Source organism: Trachymyrmex septentrionalis, unplaced genomic scaffold (genome assembly GCF_001594115.1).
Source record: "Trachymyrmex septentrionalis isolate Tsep2-gDNA-1 unplaced genomic scaffold, Tsep1.0 scaffold1, whole genome shotgun sequence".
In the NCBI taxonomy this organism is placed as follows: domain Eukaryota; kingdom Metazoa; phylum Arthropoda; class Insecta; order Hymenoptera; family Formicidae; genus Trachymyrmex; species Trachymyrmex septentrionalis.
Genome location: NW_017304123.1, coordinates 1,289,307 through 1,296,299, shown reverse-complemented (window position 1 = coordinate 1,296,299; position 6,993 = coordinate 1,289,307). Strand labels below are relative to the sequence as shown.

General features: G+C 32.6%; 1 protein-coding gene and 1 long non-coding RNA gene across 2 annotated transcripts in view; both read right to left on the bottom strand.

Annotated features, from left to right (window-relative positions):
- LOC108751380 (neurogenic locus Notch protein) overlaps positions 1 to 6,993 on the bottom strand; it is a gene marked incomplete at its 3' end in the record, with an annotated part of 297,572 nt that overhangs the window by 262,193 nt on the left and 28,386 nt on the right. The window lies entirely within an intron of this gene.
- Positions 3,714 to 6,993, bottom strand: part of LOC108753682 — an 8,227-nt gene continuing 4,947 nt past the window's right edge. The window contains exons 2-3 of the long non-coding RNA XR_001939659.1: positions 4,259 to 4,383; positions 3,714 to 4,172 (exon numbers count right to left, since the gene is read on the bottom strand). This is a non-coding gene — a long non-coding RNA (uncharacterized LOC108753682). The remainder of the gene's footprint in view (positions 4,173 to 4,258; positions 4,384 to 6,993) is intronic.

Sequence of the window (6,993 nt, the reverse complement as noted above, 5' to 3'; positions counted from 1 at the left end):
AACAATATGATTGGAAACAAGACCGCCTATATAAATATTACAACTTTAAATACAAAGCGCCTTCCCGGTCCGAGTGTTAAGATGTTGAACTACTATCTAATATACATTCAATAGCCCTCAATTTATTTCTGAAATATTAATTTAATTTAATTGAATGTATATTAGATAGTAGTTCAACATCTTAACACTCGGACCGGGAAGGCGCTTTGTATTTAAAGTTGTAATACAAATGAATGAAGTTGGAATTAATTCCGAAATGATTATTCAGGAATTGTCGACAAAGAGCGATGGGGGAGATAACTCGAATCTTCTCTAACGACGTAAGAGTCCCGCTTACTTCTTTTTCCCCTCAAAGGGTCGTTGGGAGCCTCTCGTGTGGCTCGTGGTGTCTTATTATTCGGGAATTCCACCTCCGGTGCGCATAATATTCGCGAACACTCGCGCGGGCTCGCCGCTCCTGACTCTCGTATTCCTGGAGCGTTTTCCATCGCGGCGTCGACGGCGGGCGGACCGGACTAGCCGCTCGTCCGCGTGCAAAAACGCGCACGGGTGGGATCCTTTTTGGCTTCGCTTTTTCCCGTAGGGGCCGGCCGTAAAATTAGCATAACTCCAATATATTATCCGCCTGTCCGTGGACGAGCCACAAAGTCTCGTGCTTATGCAGCCCGTGCGCATAACACCGGACCCTTTACGAGCGACCGATGCGGACCAAAAGCGCAGTTTCATTGAAAATAAACTTGTCGGTCGCGAGGATAATTGCGTGTACGCTACGACACCTAGACGGCCACGCGACTCTTGCCAATGTAAACACACGTGTACGGTATTCCACGTTTTTCTGTTAACAATCGCCTTCAGAAGACCCGTCGTAATTTTCGATAATACCGATGGATTCCGAGAGAGAGAGAGAGAGAGAGAGAGAGAGAGAGAGAGAGAGAAGTAAAATTATTTATAATTTTAATTAAAGTAAAATTATGTATAGTGTTTTTTTGATCCTAAGATTGTACAGGAATTTACTCTTTAAATATATTGATTTTGAAAAAGTTTCTCAAACTTGTACTCATATTTTAAAATTTTAAAAATGTATATATATATATATATAGGTATTTTCTAAAAAAATAAAATATGTTTCAAATTTCTTTTTTAACGTACAAGTTTTTGGATCTCTCATTGCGATTAAAACAAAATGTCATCTTGAAGATATTACGTTTTAGAAGATTTACGATCTTCTGTAAAGATTAATCCAGCCTCGTTAATAACTAGCAAGATTGTACACTCTTTTACTCATCGTCAAAAGCACTGAAAGAAAATCCAATAAATTTTGACGGAAGGTTGCGACCCAACATCTCTACTTTCAACAAGGAATGCTGTTCGTGTATCGAAGCAGGGTATTCTCTCGATATTCGATACCCACTTCGACACTCGATACTTAACTAGACCGATCGTCCGCCTCAAATATGAACTCGATGGAGCACTCTTTTTCTATTTTCCTACATCATTGTCGACCGCTTGTCGTACCTCATCTTTCTCCGCAAGCTGAGCGTCGGTACTCTGATACGCATGAAAAGATAAAAAAGGAATAGAGCGACAGAATATCGCGCGAGAATCAGTGGAAAATGTCACTGAACGATCAGTTCGTTTTCATCGACTGCTAAGAAAAATTTCTTCCAACAAAACTGCGGTAGTAACATTGTTTATTCTCACAATTTATATTATATTACGCACAGATTTTTTACTTATCGCATAATATTTTTCAAAAATTCAGGAACGCGAATAAATTATAAATTCATATTTCAGCTAATAAAAAGCAAAATATCAAAGAAAAACATAAGGAAAGTTATGTAATTAATAATATTTAATTATTAGTATTTAATAATTCAATATTAATTACATAACATTACTTCTCTTTTACATTATTTAAGTTGTATAATTAAGTTGTGTTTAACTTATATTTTCTAATAAAGCTTCATTTGCTTAATAATAATTTGGCTAATTTAATTTAACTTACAACATTTTTCCGAAAACTCCGATTAATATATATAAATGTTAATGACGCGCGTATACAAGAAAACTCTACCACTTCATTTTATGCATACACACCGTCGGTGGTCTTCAAAGAGGATGATCCTCATCGAAGAGGGATGCCATTACTACCAGCACCGCTGTAATTGTATGCCCCTTTCTCTTACTTAGTCACATCTTCGGACTGGAGCGGAAACTAAGCAAACAGCTTCAATCGTCAAGAAGCTCCACGCAACAATTTTATAAATACTTGTCTAATATTTTTAAAGTTATATACAGGGTGAGTTACCTAAGGTCGGTCACCCGTAACATAACACCCACAATTTTGGAGATGGGAAAAAATGTTTCAGATAAAAATTTAAAAAAAAACGTATAACTCACTTTTATATGTAGAATAATTAGAAGAATACATATTACGTAAAAAAATTTATGCAATTCCATTTAAAAAAGTGGAAGTGACCTTCATATCTTTTTGACGCCTGAAAGAAAGATTTCCATTTTCTGAAATATTTTTTTCTATCTCCAAAATTGAGAATGTTATTCGGGTGGCCGACCTTAATGACTCATCCTGTATAATGTACATACATATATATATATATATATATATATATATATATATACACACTCTCTAAAACTTTTAGAGTGAATTCACTCTGAAAAGTGAAATCTCACTCTTATGGATCAAAAATTAAGTTTTTTTTTTCGAAATTGACTCAATTTTCACTCTTTAGAGTAAAATAATACTCTAAAAAAAAACTTAAAGAATAAGAAAACCTTTGTAACTTTTATATATTCGTTGTATTTTTTTACTCTGATGTGTTTCCGTTTAAAAACTAAAAAATGTTTCAAATCTCTATAATCTCTCAAGGATTATCGCGCAGTAATTTAAGAATATCTTTTTTCATTGTAATATGTATATTGCTTAAAGAAGAGAAAAGTTCATTTACTTAATACTTTCTCGTTCGATTATGTTCGAGTATTTAGCTTCAGACTCCGAAAAATCATAATCCACTCCGGTTGGAGGTAATCGATGATCGCGTTCAGCGGACTCAACATTTGAGTGAGCGCTCGCTGTTATTGATGTATTCCTTCCAAATTTAAAATGCTGATTGGATAATCTAAAAGAATACACCACTGTTGAGTTCGCTGAACGCAGCCAATGTCTCCGCAGACATCCGGCACATGTTTCGTGCGTTTTATGGCGCGCCGGAAAGTGCACTCTGTCGATATGTTTACCCGCTCGAGTATTCATGAACCAGAAGTAAATTCCAGTTAAAACACATGTCCAAGTGTGGCCAGATTCACAATGATCGTAAAGAAAGGTGTAGTGAAGTCGCGACTTTGGTTTTTTTTTTTGAGTTCCGCATGTTGAAATAGAAATGACAAACTATGCTCTGTCAAGTAGAAACATTTTTCACAGTAACAATTCTTCCAAGCATTATATTATCCGATATATTAAACTAACACACACACACATGCGTGTATATATATATATATATAATTAATATATATATTTAAAATAACACATTAAGAAAAATATAGTGGTGTGTGTGTTAATATAAGATATTAAAATAAAATAAGCAATACCAGTCAATTACACTATAAAAAGAATAAGCATTTCATAGACGTATTACATTTTTTTTATTGTATTTTAATCGAAAAGAACTGAATTTTTATTTTTCAGCAACGTGTGAGACTACCGGGTACCATTTTAAGTACGAATACATTGTATTAAGTATTTTATACAACAATGCGTGTTTGCAAATGTTTATTATTACATTATCTTATAAAACGCCGTTTGAGAGACAGTTTTTTTTAACAAATATCATTTATTATTTGTTTTCCCTTAATTTGTTCCTACAACAAAATCATTCTCTCTCAATACAGATTTATCCAATTTTCTTTGTGTTAAAAAATTAACATTTGAACAGTATTATGGGGATATTATCGATTTAAAATCTCATAAGAATTCCATGAATTTCACAGGTATGCAAGTCTAAGTCACGAAGCTATATCTATGGCTTTTTTTTGGATTAGTCTCATTGGGGTGGCATCTAAGAGGTCCCCCATCTACCGTCTTTCGAACTACGAAGAATCAAACTCACAAAGAATGAAACGAGCAAAACGCATCGCCATTGTTTTCGGGAACAAGTCTGGTAGAAATAGAAGAAATCAGAATGAGGTTGATAAGTAGGGTAGACTAGAGTATTGTATTATAATGTACATTACAATCGTTTACCTAAATGGCTGATAACCCGTTCTATCATGTAGTTTTTATGATTGTTCGTTAACCAGCTGTATTATTTTCGAAGAATACAAATTCAAATTCGTATTTCAGCACGCACAACGGTAGCTTATCTCTTTCTTGAAACAGAAATAAATAATATTATAATAAGAGTATGCCCTTTAAATAAAATCGTTGTGTGTTGTAAAATATGAAATTTATAAAAAGCCACAATCATAAAATGGTTAATCTATAACAAATCTTTATAGTATGAATGAGAAAAGAGACAAATATTGAGTGTTATTTAAAAAACTAAACACACTTTAACATATTTATTTTCGTATATTTAATTTCTGACCATAGGTATACCATATATAATAATAATTTTTCTTGCTACATTTATTTTATATTTTTCCATCTATGTGACACATATTTATGAATAGAACACTTTATATATCAATTCTTCGAGTATCTTCCATTTAGTGACACAAGTCGATACGAGTATCGTTCTGTCTTTGTTTGTCAAACAATATTCACGTTCTCTTATTTTTTTATTTTTTTACACGTAACGCAGAGATAGCGAAGAGACGTTTTACAGAACGAATACATTAGATATGTCGTTTCTACGAGGAGAGTGGAATTCAAGGATATTCAATCGTAGCACATTTCTCTGATCCGCCGACAAAAACGGAATGAATGCCGTTTATGCGTCTCTCTCTCTCTCTCTCTCTCTCTCTCCCCCTCTCTTGAAGAGTGCGATCAAGGAAAATCTTTGGGGAGAATCGACGGATGCAGCTGTTCATGCCGATATTATCGATTCCTTAGTACGCGACAACGTCGACAACGTTGTGCGTGTATCCGTGACTTTATACAGCCCTGCGAGGGGCCCTCCATAGCGGGCGGTGGGACGAATGGAACATCTGCCGGTGGTCCGGGCCCTTCTCCAAACACCACCACCTTGCACCATATTACAGAGGACCCCATGCACGTACTACCCATGTTGCTAACATTGACTGGGTTACGACACGCATAGCACGATTCATTTTACATTTTACGCATTGTAATTGCAAGAATGTAAATAATTAAAAATGAAACTAAAAATTAAATAATATAATCAGTAATAATAAACTTTTTATAAGTATAAATAAAGACGCCCCCCCCCCTCCCCTCCCCCCATTTCCATCGACGTAGATTAACTTTAATCTCGGTTCAACTTACTCTTTGTCTTTTTCTAGTTTTAAAGATTAAAACGTGAACCATCTACGTTGGTGGAAACGAATTTCTAATGGGAGACACACTTTGTATTGTAGTACAAATTGTATGACAAATCTGAATTATTTTCGAAATAAATATATCACTTTAAAAGTATGTTTAGATTAGCATTGAATTAATCTCGTATTAACCTTTTAAATAATATTATTGTTACCCAAAGTGAACGGTATTAGATCAAAAATTTGTTATTTAATATTAGTTAATCATGAAAAAGTCGATATCTATGTACATATTACAACGCGAGACATTAAATTGTGTTTAATGAAAATGTTTTTAATAATTTATGAATATTAATAATGATTTGTAAGATTAAAAGATAATACTAATCATACATTCCATTTAATTGTTTCGGAAAGCTGACGTAATTTTATATTTCTTGCGACAATAATGATGAACATGATACGTGCAGGCATTAAAGTCATTGATAAATTCAGTGATTTCAATGTTGTATTAAAGCAAGACACGTGTCTTGGAAGCATTATGTTTTAAATGTGAAAAACATTTCCTTATTATTTAAATTTAATTTAATTTATACATATATAAAATTCTTAAAAGCTTAATATCTCTTTTTTGATTAATTTTATTGCTTCTTGAAAAGATATATATCTAATATTCTTCGATAGCTTAAACAAGTTTGCAATAATGTCGGAATAACGTTTCGATCTATACTAAATTAATACGTTTATATTATTTGTATCGCAATAAAGTTATTTCTCGTTTAGAAATGTGACATTATAGCAACTCACAACTGCAATAAATATATCTCTTTTGAAATCTCTAGGCTTACCAATTCTAATTCTGACGAATTGTTTTTGCATTTGTATATAGAGTAATATTAGCACGTAAACTGAATGACCCGTAATTCTACTGATGTAAAATCGGTACCATGAAATTTAAAATATAAATTTCTCTTATCTAAAATATAAATAAAAAATTGAATGCGCTATTATAGTATAATGTTTACTCAATTTTATATGCTTCTCTACAAGCATAAAGAAGTTATTATATATGTACTTTTAAAGTATATAAAAAGTATATTATTATCATGTTGTGTTATATCAAATGATGCTCTAAAAAAAATGTTTAGTTGAAAATGAACAAACCAGAAAATTCTGATTGATGATTAGAATCTCCTGGTTTGTCCATTTTCAACCGAACATTTTTCTCAGTGTGCAAGTAAGATTACTTTTATCTAAATAATGTAAAAAAAAATTAGACACAAATATGTCTCTAAATTATTGACCAGCGATTTAAACAATATATATTTTATCAAAGGGAATGAGATAATAGTCAACATGTACAACACCTTTCGTTTTTTTTTTTAGCAATATCTACATATACTGAGAATCTTAAATAAAAATCAATACTATAAATTAAATGCCCTTAACAGTCAAAGCTGGATCTTTAATGCTATATTATTATAATAGTTTAATTGTGTTTATAAGTTCGGAAAACCAATTCAGCGCGTAGTTCGATCA